Here is a 16,841-nt window from a genome sequence, read left to right on the forward strand (position 1 = left end):
ATGATGGATCAGCATTCAAATCAATTTCCAAGCCATTGTTTTCTTTGCTGGTTCTTCTTTTCTTTGTGGGGCTAAGGAAACTCTTCTTCCTATCAAAGATGGATCAAGGGAACGCAACCTAGGTGTGAAGTCAAAATCAGTAACGTGCAAAGTATTTTCTTCATCCAACATTTTCTTAAGCATACTAGTCAACTAGTTTGTCTTCGTTAAAGTAGTAGGAGGGTTATCTAAAATGAGTTGTGTATAGCTAAACAACTCCTCCCTTTCCAAATGAAGTGCCTCGACATTTGCATCAACAATATTTATGGCCATAAGAGTAGCATCGACATCTACATCATGGTTTTGAGGCTTTATATTGATCTCAGGTGGGTCATTGCATATGTTATCCTCTGCACGCTAATGAAGCAATGGATTTGAATTATCCGAGTGGAAATACAACCAATTAACCTTTATGACATGCATGCAAATGTTCCGACGGATAGACCATGGACATTCATACATTATAAAATCCATATGATACCAGGTGACAAGGTATTTTTTACCTCGATTTATCTGACTTCTCACCCAATAAGCATGGGTTATACTCTCATGAGGACAACAATCAGTATCCAGAATTTTTCTTACTCATTCCACCGATGATTCTAGCTACTTTTCTCTCTTGTAGTTGTTTAGAAATCCTTCTTCTTTTAACATTTCCTTGAACCAATAACAAGGTTCAACTGTTGTTAGTAGGATATTTAATAACCAATCCATCCTCTGTGCACATTTTTTCCTTCTATTAGATATAAATGTTGTTTTTAGGTAACAATGGTGTGACTCAAGAACGTTATTGGTCTCCTAATTTTCATGAGGAAACTCCGACAACCTTTCACCCACATACCTAATTGCAAATAGAACCATGTCAATCTCACTATATCACCTTTATAGAAGAAAAAAATGCATATAATACAAAAAATTTGTTTACTTACAAATCTTATCTCCAGTGACCCAATTCTTGTGGAAATAGTCTAAGAACTTCTCTTCATATGCAAATTTGATAAAAAAATTGATTGATTGCATCTTCCACTTCATAATTGAGAGTGTGTTTCATGATCAAACCTAACTCACTCAACATCTCATTGGATTTTATGGAACTAGTGGCCAACTGATTGACATTTTTTAACCATGCCCTTCGTACATGCCAAACGCATAAGATTGCGTCACAACCTATGATCCTCCTGCCATATTCAATGCATTTTTGTGTGTTATTTTTAGAAAAAAAATGCAAGTTTGGTTATATCATGACAATGTTAAAGTTCCCTCAAGGCACTGATTTCAGCCAGTGCATCATCAACCATGAAAGCATTGACTCTCCAAACAGGACGGGTTTGGAAACACTTGCACATGAGCTGCTCTAGCCATATTGCAATATCAATTGATGTGTTTCGTGATGCCACGACCCATGTAACTGGCACCCCACTTTGTTGTTAATCAAATGCCATGAGTGTATACAACTGATACTATCATATTCAACATTACATAAAGTCAAATACAAGTTATTAATCATTCTGAATATATAGACCTTAAATAAATATATTCAATCAATCATTGGCATCTGACTTACCCTGTACTTATTTGTATTAAATGTTGAATCCATGGCTATTAAGCTATTGTGTGATAGCTTGACCATTGTCTCCAACATCCACTTTGTTTGAATCCCTATTATAAAAGGGACCTCCACACCATTAGGCTTTTGGTAAAAGAAAAAATATTCTCAGTTATTTTGATACCAAAGGTTTACAGTCCATTCATCCCTTTTGTGAAGTTGATAATTTCCCTTCGCGAACATATTATAGATATTTATAATATCTTTCCTGCATAAGAAGAAATCTCTATCTTGAGCTACCACATCCATGTCAACATGTCTCTTAATGTGGGTTCTATACACTACATCAACATGCACTCCAAAAAAGAAACAACTCTCTACATATGCAACAACGTCCCTTTAAAGATTTGGCCTATGCAAGGTCCTGGTCTCACATGAAGTGTCACATTGACCATGACAACCCCAACCTTCCCCATCTTCATGTTCATGCATATTTAAAGTTAGTATTGCTCTATCAGGAATTTCATACATAACTTTTACAATAAAGTGGCATTGGCAACCCCTCTTCTACACAAATGAGGTCCTTCGTTTAGCTAGAGGATCTCCTTTTTTGTCCTCTAGGCCAAATGAACAATGATAACTACAGCAAAAATTTAGAATGTTCGTACATACAGCTTCTTGCCTCATTCACTTTGAACATGGCATTCCTAAAAGGAAAGATTCCTTTAAGATGCAGCTCCTTTCCTCATTCACTTTGAACATGTCATTCCTAAAAGGAAAGATTCCTAAAACAACGTGAACAAATGCAATCCAATAAATGGTGGCCATCTTTTTTTAGGGTGACCATTTGCTAAGCAGGACTAGACTTGAATGAAAGGCCTTTCAACAATGTATGTTTACATCACAACTCTACTAGTATTCTGTCCTCAAATATTCTTGGTGCTGCCATAATATATGTGAAATTTATGGAAGGTAGTCATTATGGTCACATTCCATTACCCGTGGAAAAAGAGACATGCTAGAACAAAGAAAAGGAAATGAAATTTCATCTTTTATAGTTATTCAATAATGAAATCATCTCATTTCCTTAAGAAAGTCAAAGATGGCACTAGATGTAGGTTTTAGATTTCATGCATTTTCCCTAATTACCTGGGTAGGTAGGAAGAAGGCTATTTTAAATAATGTTGACATAGCATTACTCTCTGAAAGAATGGAAATTTTGTCCCTCTAAGTAGAGTGCCAACTTTTTCGAGAAAAATGGGAGTTTCCTAAAAAGGTACAAAAACTGGTTCGAGAGAGCAGCTCAAAAAAGTTTGGACAATCTTAGGAAAAAGGGAAAGGAGGGAATCACAGCCAAGTGTGAAAAATGGACCTAAATCATAGTACAAATTAACTGCAGAACCCACCATCTTTATCACAACAAATTGAATTTATGATGGGAACTTATTTGTTGATGAGGATGGAATGTTGGTTTAGTGGTAAAGATAGTGGCGAGTCAGGCCATCAGCCAAGGTTTAACTCCTCAGAGGTATAAATAAGTATTTTGGGCCAAGTGGAAATCCAGGGTGATTTCGATGGAAGAATTCAAATCTTTTCAAGGCAGCTTAGGTAAACAAAAAATTCATGTGTTTAGTGGGTTTCTCCTTGAGGTTTATGGGTAGTCAAGTTCACCTAAGCTGCTTCTATTAAATAAAGTTCAACACGTAATTCTTTCTTTGCAACATTCTAACTAAAATTGAAATTAATGTTCAATCTAGTGTGTACTCTATTTTGAGAATTTAGAATGTTAATGATTTTTCCTAAAGCAAGGAAAACCAAGAACTTGATTTAGAATTCTTTCTTTGCAACATTATAACTAAAATTGAAATTAATGTTCAATTTGGTATGTACTCTGTTTTGAGAATTTAGAATGCTCATGTCTTTAAGCTATGAATTTTCTTGATTTACAATTCTTTCTTTGCAACATTCTAACTAAATTTGAAATTAATGTTCAATTTGGTATGTACTCTGTTTTGAGAATTTAGAATGTTAAGGTTTTTAACCTATAAGTTTAAGCTATATGTCTCACTGCCAACTACTCTTGCAAATTTGGTCAACATTGTTGGTCTATATGTATAGTAAAACAGGTTATCTTGTGGCACTGATAGCTTGCTTTCAAAGAGCACAGTCTAGAATCAAATAAAGACACTGAATTTGAGTTTAAATTCAACACATGTTCTTGTAATTCTAGGGACATAAGTGTGATTATTGATGTATTTAGTTATGTTTTTTTCCTTAATTCACAACCTATTTTACCCAATCAAATTTTCCAATGTCCTCTAGAATTAAATCTAAGTTGTGTTCAATGGAATTGTGCATTAACATTCTTGTATAAGTTGGTTCCTCTAACTTACAATACCTTTCATTTTCATTAAATTCAAAAAGAGGGAAAACTAAAAACATTAGAAGATTAAATGGGTTGTGGAAAATAGCTACCCTGTTGAACAATGATAAGTCAATTCATAATTCACAAATTATCAAGGATGCCATATTCATCGATAGAAGAAAAGACTTAATGTGGAGATAGATACAAACAAAGCAAGCAAAGTAAAAGCAAAATTTCTAGAAACCAAGGAAGAAGGGCATAATACTACATAGGCAACAAGCAACAGGTGATGACAGGATCAACCCAACTTGTTCACTGGCTGATCAACCTAACCGGAAACAGAATATTCAGGATGACAAAGAGAGGTGTTTCAGTACTTGGGATCAAACAGTTTAGTGATAAATAAACAATCAAATCACACTTGATCAGCAACTAACTGTTTTGTAATTTCTCTCAAGTTTGAAATGCTAAAGATTGTCCTTTAAAAATGGTAAAATTACCAAAGCATTCAACATTTAGGTTGCTACTGAGTGTAATGTTCTCTTTGTTTTCCCTCTACATTGGAAAGGTGTTGTATTTGGAAACAAATGGATGATTGATCATCCAAGACAACCTATCTCAGATCTAATCCATCTAACAGGCATAAATGACACTGTTGATCAATCTTTTCATGAGCTACGCACTTCATTCACTTTCGAAGAAGTTGTTGTATTTAGATCAAACTTAGCTATCCAACTTTCCACCAAGATTGCCATGTTTAGAGAAGATGTAAACAATATTCAAGTCATGGACACAAGAAATATGGTAGCACTCCTTGCTTATATAGGCATGAGGGACTCTTGTCTGACTGTGCTTTGGCCCTTGGATGTAATGATCTCGAAAATTAGTCATAGAATATGGTGCTAGTCTAAGCTTCACAACTGTATCTTCACCTTCCTTCAGAGTTGAAATAATCTGTAGAGCAATTTCTACCATCACTCTTGCCTTGAATTGGACCTTGGTCTTGCAGATTTATACTCTTGAACATCTCCTTATCTGGAATACAAGTCGATATTTTTTTTAAAACATATGATCAACAATCATCAACATGACCATAATTGGACTGTGATTTCCCAAAGTCATTTTCTTTAATGAAATCGCCATACCTAAACAATATATTAAGTAATTAACATTAAACCCTAGAGTAAATCTGTGTCCTTGGATAAAATATGACCTATTGACATGATGTCCTTTAACAATTTGTAATTATGTATGTGAATTTTGTATAGATCAAAAATGTAGTGTATAGAGACCTCCCATGTAATGAGCAACTAGAACTGTCCTATATTTCATTACATACAATTGGTTGAACTTTCATGTTTGTTACCATCATCCTCATCAAAAAATATTAAAAAAACCCCATTTATTTATGTATAGAACAAATAAGTCTCAAATATCTGGGAAGAAATAGGATATAATACAAACCCTTGGTTCATTTCTCATAAACAAAATTGATTTCCTGCAAGGAATTGCAACCTTTACCTTATGTATTTGATAATATTCTAAAATTGTTGCACCCTTGAAAATTGTCTCTGCCCTCCATCCATAACCATAATTGTCATCTTAGTAGACTCAATGTATAAATCTCTCGTTTTTGGGCTAATGAGTGTCCATCTATTGCCAAACGATCCATCTCTAGATCGACGACTACAATTTATCCTGTTGGTACCCCTCTTCATTTCCAAAACCACCAAAGGAAGTGTTGGAGGTGGTTCACGGTTTTCCAAAATCGCAAGTGGTTTGCTAATGTACATAATGACGAAGTTGTTTTTAGTGTGATTTTTTAGAATTTTTGTTGTCGGAATCTAGTGAGGTGAAAACTTGATTTGTGTTATTTAAACTAGACTTTTTACTGTATATATGAATTCAACACCCTGAAAAACCCCAAGGCACTTTGGTTGTACTGGGATTACCCAACAAGCTTGTGATTTCAACTGAGACAGATCTGTGCCTAAAACAAAATTGATAAAAGAATTTCTAATTTTATAAAATCTACCATATAAGTTTCTTTCTAAGTCTGCAAAAAGCTATTAATTTAAAAGAAGCATGAAAACATACAACAAACATAAGATGCATATAAACTGACCTACCTCTTTAAATGTTGTTGTACCTTCACACAAATTGCAGTCTATTTATGAACCCAAAAATTGTATGGATATGGTTATGGGCCACATTCTATGTTAAATATTTACCAGAAATCACTTCCTTAGAAGATTGGTTCAAAAGCGGAAATATTGTGAAGGGAGCAGATTTCAAAGAATGAATCAGTGTTTTCATTGGCATGTCTGAGGAATATAGATGGAATAGAGTGGACATTTGGAAGGATATTCCTTATTAGTTTAAATTAGTTAATTAATAATTTAAAGGGGCTACCATTGGAATGATAAGTACAGTGATTACAACGAATCTTGTTTACTAACATAAAAGGGAAGATATCAAAATGGAGTGGAACTGAACATCAAAAGTTTAGAAATATAGCAAATTTCTAGCAAGAAATTCACTACAATGGATTTCATTATATTCAATTTATTACAAAATACTAGAACTGTTACCTCAAGACCATGGAAACTACCACATTATTGAATAATACTTCCCTAGTGCTTCCAGAGCATCATTTCATGTAATGATGCTTATACAAAACGTAAATTAATCTATCACATATTTTTCACTTACTATACAAATGGAAGTAGCAAAACCATGGACTAGATAAAACACAAGCCTTCAACCATGACCATCACTTCCATGATGCATTTTACAACAAAACATATTTGTATAGATAAACATTGTGTGCTTGGTTGAGAATTTATCTCTTCCACATTGAGGTTCAACGCATGGACAATCTTGGTTGGAAGCAGAACTGTAGAACAACCAGAAGAAAAGAGCATCCACGTTAAAATTTTGAAAATTAATCAACACCTGTATTATCCTAGCTAACCATAAGATATATGTGACCAGGAACTTCAACACGGATATATACATGAGCACACAAGATCAAAATAAACACTTTCATCGAACACACAACTTAAATATAACAACCGACCTTGATTTGGGAAATAGGACAATTGACATATTATCACAGGCATAAAAGGACAGAACATCGTTTAGTGAACATCAACAAATAATTAAGTGGGCATGTTCAAAATAGCATAACAATCTACTACGCTATCATATACTATTCCATGAAGGCAAAATCAGCTTGATGAGGTCATGAAAATCTAATGAGATCTCTGACTAGAGGCAAGGAATCAAAAATCCAAGAACAAAAAATGCAATGATAAGGTTCAAACCTCACTAGCCTTTGACCATCTAACCATAACTTTATAAAGATGTAAAATATAAAGATCTATAAATCTAATGAACACTGAACCATGAACATAGGTATGATAACATAGAAACTACAGGTTTAAGTATAAAAATCAACCACGTTGCATGAACATAAATAAGTAAAGAGATTCTATTTGACAGCTAGCATGATGGATAAGGAAAAAATAGAAGCATGGGAAATGAACCCATATGATGGTCCTTCTCCTACCCCATGAACAAGCATAAAAAGGCATGTAAATCCCATGACTTTGGCATAGGAAATACAGTTAACACCTTATTGGGGGAAAGGCGTTGAGGATTGAACTTTGTTTCAGTGAGCAATGCATGGGAAGAAACATAAGCACTGACAATGATCACATTTGGCAACCCCAATTTTTCAGTGACCATGAACAGATTATGAAAAGGGTATTTTCATAACAACATAACAATAGGAAAACATAAATAGATTTATCATATGAAAATGGGAAACCCACCTGACAAGGCCATGAAAACCTAGCTTATCTATTCTTTTTGCATACCTCATTGATTCCCACTAGAGTTGAAGCCCTTCCATGGATGATCAGTCATGGTAGAAGATCATTCTTCTCCACTTGTTCTATAGTTACCTAGAAAAGTGTGAAACTTTATTGCAAAGAAATTTTCCAGAGCATCAAGGAAGATATGCACACACAATGAAAGAGTGTCAAATGTACCTACCATGGCAGGTAAGGTTGGATGGTTTTGCATCTCCCTTTGGTCTTGGGTTATCGCCATGGTTGGGGAATTTTGCATTGCTATAAAAATAAACATACCACATGTTAAAAAATGGTGATGATTAAATAATTAAATCTAAAACCATGACTCTATTCAACACAGGAAACTAACCTGGAACCATAGACCGAGCATTATTTGATCGATGACGTCCTCACTTATTAAGGTATAGAAACTCAAATGGTTCATATTATGCAGGATCAGCATTTATATCAATTTCCAAGCCATTGTTTTTTCTGCTGCTTCTTCTTTTCTTTGTGGGGCTAAGGAAACTCTTCTTCTTATCAAATATGGATCAAGAGAACCAAACCCAGGTGTGAAGTCAAAATTAGTAATGTGCAAATTATTGGCTTCATCCAACATTTTCTTAAGCATACTAGTCAACTGGTTTGTCTTCGTCAATGTAGTAGGAGGGTTATCTAAAATGAGATGTGTATAGCTAAACAACTGCTCCCTTGCCAAATGAAGTGCCTCGACATTTGCATCAACAATATTTATGGCCATAAGAGTAGCATAGACATCTACATTATGGTTTTGAGGCTCTATATTGATCTCGGGTGGGTCATTGCATATGTTATCCTCTGCATGCTGATGAAGTGATGGATTTGAATTATTCGAGTGGAAATTAAACCAATTAACCTTTATGGTATGCTTGCAAATGTTTCCATAGATAGACCATGGACATTCACACATTATAAAATCCATACGATACCAGGTGACAAGTATTTTTTACCTCGATCTCTCTGACTTCTCACCCAATAAGCATGGGTTATGCTCTCATGAGGACAACAATCAGTATCCAGAATTTTTCTTGCTCGTTCCACTAATGATTCTAGCTGCTTTTCTCTCTTGTAGTTGTTTAGAAATCCTTCTTCTTTTAAGATTTCCTTGAACCGATAACAAGTTTCAACTATTGTTACTAGCAAATGCAATAACCAATCCATCCTTTAGGCACATTTTTTCCTTCTATTAGATAGAAATGTTGTTTTTAGGTAACAATGCTATGACACAAGAACATTATTGTTCTCTTCATTTGCATGAGGAAACTCTCGACTCACTTTCACCCACATACCTAATTGCAAATAGAACCATGTCAATCTCACTATATCACCTTTATAGAAGAAAAGAATGCATATAATACGAAAAATTTGTTTACTTACGAATCTTATCTCCAGTGACCCAACTCTTGTGGAAATAGTTTAAGAACTTCTCTTCATATGCAAATTTGATTAAAAATTGATTGATTGCATCTTCCACTTCATAATTGAGAGTGTGTTTCTTGATCAAACCTAACTCACTGAACATCTCATTGGCTTTTATGGAACTAATGGCCAACCAACTGACATTTTTCAACCAAGCCCTCCGCACATGCCAAACGCATAAGATCACATCACAACCTATCATCCTCCTACCATATTCAATGCATTTTTGTGTTTTATTTTTAGAAAAAAATGCAAGTTTGGTTATATCATGACAATGTTAAAGTTCCCTCAAGGCACTGATTTCAGCCAGTGCATCATCAACCATGAAAGAATTAACGTTCCAAATAGGACGAGTTTGGAAACTCTTGCGCATGAGCTGCTCCAGCCATACTGCAATATCATCTGATGTGTTTCATGATGCCACGACCCATGCAACTGGCACCGCGCTTTGTTGTTAATCAATTGCCATGAGTGTATACAACTGATACTATCATATTCAACATTACATAAAGTCAAATACAAGTTATTAATCATTCTGAATGTATACAACTTAAATAAATATATTCAATCAATAATTGGCATCTGAATTACCCCATACTTATTTGTATTAAATGTTGAATCCATGGCTATTAAGCTATTGTGCAGTAGCTTGACCATTGTCTCCAACATCCACTTTGTTTGAATCCATATTATAAAAGGGACCACCACACCATTGGGCTTTTGGTAAAAGAAAAAATCTTCTCAGTGCTTTTGATACCAAAGGTTTACAGTCATTTCATCCTTTTTGTGAAGTTGATAATTTCCATTCTCCAACCTATTATAGATATATATAATATCTTTCCTACATAAGAATAAATCTCTATCTTGAGCTACCACATCCATGTCAACATGTCTCTTAATGTGGGTTCTATACACTACATCAACAGGCACTCCAAAAAAGCAACAACTCTTTACATATGCAACAACGTCCCTTTAAAGATTTGGCCTGTGCAAGTTCCTGGTCTCACCTGAAGTGTCACATTGACCATGACAAGCCCATCCTTTCCCATCTTCATGTTCATGCATATTTAAGGTTAGTATTGCTCTATCAGGAATTTCATGCATAACATTCACAATAATGTGGCATTGGCAAGCCCTCTTCTGCACAAATGAGGTCCTTTGTTTAGCTAGAGGATCTCCTGTTTTTTCCTCTAGGCAAAATGAACAATGATAACTACAACAAAAATTTATAATGTTAGTACATACAAAGAATGATAAACATAGTTCCAAAAGATCTAAACAATACCTTTTTTAAATGCTCACATTGCATATTGAAATGTAGTGGTAGCTCTTTCTTTTGGTTCTTTTTTTGTTTTTCTTATGAATTTACATGGAGCAATAGGATTTTCTTCCTCTCCTTTGATAAAGTCAGCAACTCGTCGTAATGGGATTACGGCAACTCGATCAATACTATTGTTTTTTCTATTTTTTTCCATCCAAACCAAGTATTTACTACAGAATGTCATTCTGCCTTTGAGGTCTTGCACCTCAAGGTCCATGATATATTTCCATTTGTTTCGCTTTCTCATTTTGAACTAATCTGGTCAAACAATATGCAAGGACATCAGAACTAAACTCTCAATCTTAGCAAGTTATCCAACATATATATAAATATAAAACCTCTTATATGCTTTTTTTGAGGTCTGAAATATCAATCACTCAATAATGGAAAAAATAAATACCACAAAAGGTTGTAGGCTATTTGGGATGCAAGCCTTTGCTTTAAGATGTAGCTTCTTGCCTCATTCACTTTGAACATGGCATTCCTAAAAGGAAATATTCCTAAAACAACATGAACAGATGCAATCCAATAAATGTTGGCCATGTTTTTTTAGGGTGACCATTTGCTAAGTAGGACTAGACTTGAATGAAAGTCCTTTCTACAATGTATGTTTACATCACAACTCTACTAGTAGTCTGTCCTCAGATATTCTCGGTGCTGCCATAATATATGTGAAATTTATAGAAGGTAGTCATTATGGTCACATTCCACTACTTGTGGAAAAAGAGATGTGCTAGAACAAAGAAAAGGAAATGAAATTTCATCTTTTATAGTTATTCAATATTGAACTCATCTCATTTCCTTAAGAAATTCAAAGATGGCACTAGATATAGGATTTAGATCACATGCATTTTCCCTAATTACGTGGGTAAGTAAGCAGAAGGATATTTTAAGTAATGTTGACATAACATGTACTCTTTGAAAGAATGGCAATTTCATCCCTCTAAGTAGAGTGCCAACTTTTTTTAGAAAAAAGGGAGAGTCCTAAAAAAGTACATAAATTCATTCGAGAGAGCAGCTCAAAAAATTTTGGACAATATTAGGAAAAAGGGAAAGGAGGGAATCACAACCAAGTGCGAAAAATGGACCTAAATCGCAGTACAAATTAGCTATAGAAACCACCATCTTTATCACAACAAATTGAATTTAGGATGGGAACTTATTTGTTGATGAGGATTGAACGTTGGTTTAGTGCTAAAGATAGTGGCGAGTCAGGCCATCCACTAAGGTTTAATTCCCCAGAGGTATAAATAAGTATTTTGGGCCAAGTGCAAATCCGGGGTGATTTCAATGGAAGAATTCAAATCTTTTCAAGGCAGCTTAGGTAAACAAAAATGCATGTGTTTAGTGGGTTTCCCCTTGAGGTTTATGGGCAGTCAAGTTCACCTAAGCTGCTTCTATTAAATCAAGTTGAACACGTAATTCTTTCTTTGCAACATTCTAACTAAAATTGAAATTAATGTTCAATCTAGTATGTACTCTATTTTGAGAATTTAGAATGTTAATGATTATTCCTAAAGCAAGGAAAACCAAGAACTTGATTTAGAATTCTTTCTTTGCAAAATTTTAACTAAAATTGAAATTAATGTTCAATCTGGTATGTACTCTGTTTTGAGAATTTAGAATGTTCATGTTTTTAAGCTATGAATTTTCTTGATTTAGAATTCTTTCTTTGCAACATTCTAACTAAATTTGAAATTAATGTTCAATTTGGTATGTACTCTGTTTTGAGAATTTGGAATGTTAATGTTTTTAATCTATAATTTTAAGCTATATGTCTCATTGCCAATTACTCTTGCAAATTTGGTCAACATTGTTGGTGTATATGTACAGTAAAACAGGTTATCTTGTGGCACTGCTAGCTTGCTTTCAAAGAGCACAGTCTGGCATCAAATCGAGACACTGAATCTGAGTTTAAATTCAACACATGCTCTTGTAATTCTAGGGACGTAAGTGTGATTATTGATGCATTTAGTTATGTTTTTTTCCTTAATTCACAACCTACTTTATCCAATCAAATTTTCCAATGTCCTCTAGAATTAAATCTAAGTTGTGTTCAATGGAAATGTTCATTAACATTCTTGTATAAGTTGGTTCCTCTAACTTACAATACCTTTCATTTTCATTAAATTCAAAAAGAGGGAAAAATAAAAACATTAGAAGATAAAATGGGTTGTGGAAAATAGCTACCCTATTGAACAATGATAAGTCAATTCGTAATTCACAAATTATCAAGGATGCCATATTCATCGATAGAAGAAAGGACTTAATGTGGAGATAGATACAAACAAAGCAACCAAAGTGAAAGCAAAATTTCTAGAAAGCAAGGAAGAAGGGCATAATACTAAATAGACAACAAGCAATAGGTGATGACAGGATCAACCCAACTTGTTCACTGGTTGATCAACCTAACCAAAAACAGAATATTCAGGATGACAAAGAGAGGTGTTTCATTACTTGGGATCAAATAGCTTAGTGATAAATAAACAATCAAATCACACTTGGTCAGCAACTAACTCTTTTGTAATTTCTCTCAAGTCTAAAATGCTAAGGATTGTCCTTTAAAAATGGTAAAATGACCAAAGCATTCAACCTTTGGGTTGCTACTGAGTGTAATGTTCTATTTGTTTTCCCTCTACATTGGAAAGGTGTTGTATTTGGAAATAAATGGATGATTGATCAGTAAAGACAACCTATCTCAGATCTAATCCATCTAATAGGCATAAATGACACTGTTGATCAATCTTTTCATGAGCTACGCACTTCATTCACTTTCGAAGAAGTTGTTGTATTTAGATTAGACTTAGCTATCCAACTTTCCACTGGGATTGCCATGTTTAGAGAAGATGTAAACAATCTTCAAGTCATGGACACAACAAATATGGTAGCACTCCTTGCTTATGTAAGCACAGGGGACTCTTGGCTGACTGCTCTTTGGCCGTTGGATGTAACGATCTCGATGTAGATGTATATGACTTTTAGTATACTATATGTAGCATTTTCAAAAAAGGAAAATAGAGAAATAGAGAAAAAGAAACAAGTTAGAGTTCAAGTTGAAATTGTTCTCAAGGCGAAGCAGTGGCCCTGTTTATTACAAAACCTTTTTAACTTCTATACTCCATGCAATAAAAGAGAGGATTCAGGGGGAGGGGGGGATTCACAACACGAAATTATGGATATTAATAATGCTTGATACATATGGAGATAATATCTATGTGTCCAATATCTCTTAAAACATTAGTTTCGGTCCCCTGTACATCAAAAATAGGTCAAACAAGTGCAAGCATATAATAGTTTGAAACTTCCTTCATGGGAAAGCATAGTGTAGTGGTAGCTCATTAATGTATCTAAAATATCTCATTTGGAATGATGGAAAATATCATATATTGGTACAATAGTGTTACATAGTTACAGAGTTGAGTTGGACATATCTAAGTTAAGGCGTGTAGGCCTTCAGAGGCCTCCCTTATTTGGACCTTGCAAAGGATGTGTTTGTCTAGTGTCCAACTAGGGGAGTGGGTGGGAGGCCCTAGTTTGGAAGATTGGGGAGCTAGTGCGCCTCCCTCACAAACAACACTAAGTGCCAAGAAGAAGGAAACAGAGAATGAAATTCAACAGAATCAAGAAAATTTAGTAGTTCAAATTGGAGACACAAAGGAACCCAAGACATTGTCCAAAACTGATAATGATGAATTGCTACAGAAAATTGGTCCATGAAACTGAGGATGTAAATTTAGGATTACTTGCTTGGTTTTAGAGTTCTGATCATGAGACTATGTCTGAGCTCGATGGAAAATGGGGAGTGGTTTTGCCTCACTTGGGAGTTTTGATCGCCCAGTTTGAGAGTTTTGATGGCAAATGGGGAGCGGTTTTTCTTGGTTTGAGAGTTCTGATCGCCCAGTTTGAGAGTTCTGAAGGCAATTCGGTGTCCAATCTTGAGCAAATAGGGGGAGTTTTGTGTGCGGTTTTGGAGTAGTTTGAATATCGACCACCAACTCCAGACAACCCATCGCCCACAGCTAGATGTGACCAAGAACCATTCGAACTAGAGGATCTGTCAGACGATACACTACAGTTAATGTCGAAGGGTGGCGGAGGGTGGGGATTTGCAGAAAAGTGGTGGAGGGTGGCAGAATTGCCAATTGCCAAAGCCGGAAGTTTTTCTAGGTGGGAACGGAATCCGAGCAATTCCTTCACCTAGTTAGAATACTCCTAAAATTGCAACCACAAGTTATGTATTTTGAAATGGTCATTGTCACATTTTCATGTCTTAATTATTCCAATTTTTGGAAATTACAAGCATATGGGGTCTTGGAAATTGTCTAATCATTTCAATAAAACTTGTGCCACAGACATTTTAAATGACTTCATCAAATTCATTGTTTCTCATCTGCATTAGTAGTAGTAGTCATTTTTATATTTTTTAGTGTTTGTATTTTTGTATTACATAATTTCTCTAAAAAATCTCAACAACATAAACAACTGTGAAAATATACACTCTCTTTTGAATAAATTGTTTCACATCAATAAAATATTTCATTACAAACCTACAATATTTTGTAGTTCATCTTCTTCATAGAACACACCCACACACTTGGTTCATTAATAATAGAATCAAATAAAATATACGAAATTTAGAGAAATATAAAACAAAAAAATTCTTAAATATTTAAAGATTTTTTTTTCCTTATTTGTCATTTTATTGATTTCCTATTCTATATATTTTAAAACACATCAAATGTTTTATAAATTTTTTTATAATTCAATGATATTAGACTAAATGCAATTTCATAACCTTTGTATGTTATGTATAAATTAGCTTTATATTCACAATAAAAATTCCTCACATCAAAACACATTATATATAGAACTCATATGATAAAATACAATAAAAATAAATATACAATATCATGTAAAAAGAAATTAAAAAACTCAATATGAAAAAGTTAATTAAAAAAAAAAAATTCAAATTTATACCCTAAGTATTACAACAATTACATATGACACCACTTTACATTATGTTATATAATTCTATAATCCATATTGGGAAGTCATAGTCATGATAAAACGGTCCGTAATATTTGATGACAATAATGAAAAAAAACTTTGAATTATGTTTTATAATTCAATAATCCATATTGGGAAGTCATAGTCATGATAAAACGGTCCATAATATTTGATGAGAATAATGAAAAAAAACTTTGAAGCTATTTTTCCCATCATATGGTTCAAGGACTCAATACATTATTGACTTCATATTTTCATCTTGTTATTCTCAAATGCACTGCATTGGATTACACTTTTGAAATAAGGTATTAATGTCAAAGGAAGAAGGTAAAAATGCATTATTATTATTAAACAACTAATTGATTTCATTGTGTTTTCGAATTTTGAATGCTTATTAGTTAAGCTTGTTACATAGATATTATTTGAGCACTTATTCTTGAAAGAATTCCATGTTTCCGTACACAACAATTTTCATATAATGTTGAATCATTTGACAATCAATAAAAGGTGGTCTTTTGTAAGAATCAAGATCCAAAAAGATCTTAATATGGTAACCTTTGAAGATGTTCATCAAGGACCTTGCTATAAGGTTATTTGAAGACATTAAGTTTCTGGTGACGAAAGGCAAAGAGTTTAGATTTTAAAAGAAATTAAGTTTCCAAGGAAGAAAGGCAAAGAGTTCAAACTTTCAAGGAAGAGGTCAGTATGCATAAAACAACAAGTTTAAAAGTGTGGAAACTTTGGTTTCATTATTAATAAAAAAGAAAAAGAGGGTAGTTTTTGTTTTCATTTTGAAACTTGTGTGAAAATAATTATATCTCTTTATGTTGAATTGTAATAGAATGGTTCGACGAAGAAGACGAAAAAATTTATAAGGAAAAATTGAGAGGAAGTTTAAAGATTATGTAACATCCAATTCAAATAAAGTCCCAAGAAGAAGAAAAAATCTTAAAAGGAATGAAAAATCAAAAACATGGTAAAAAGGTTAGAAAGAGTTGAAATACCAAGAGCCACTAAACTCTTTTATAGGTAGAGTCCTATAATGAAGGGATTGGCGTTTTCTTGACATTATGAGATAAATTTAAGTGAGTGAAGTCATTGTTGGCAAAAATTTAGCTAGTATGAAACCAATGTATATTGTTCATGTTATTCATGATGTTATGGGAAGTTGTAAGAATATAGATTTCTCTCATGTATATGGTATTTACTCTTTTTATTCTATTTTAATTTAGTAAAAAGTTGATATGG

Source organism: Pinus tabuliformis, chromosome 7 (genome assembly GCF_031772625.1).
Source record: "Pinus tabuliformis cultivar Carrire ecotype Pingquan chromosome 7, CPIR1, whole genome shotgun sequence".
Classification (NCBI taxonomy): Eukaryota; Viridiplantae; Streptophyta; class Pinopsida; order Pinales; family Pinaceae; genus Pinus; species Pinus tabuliformis.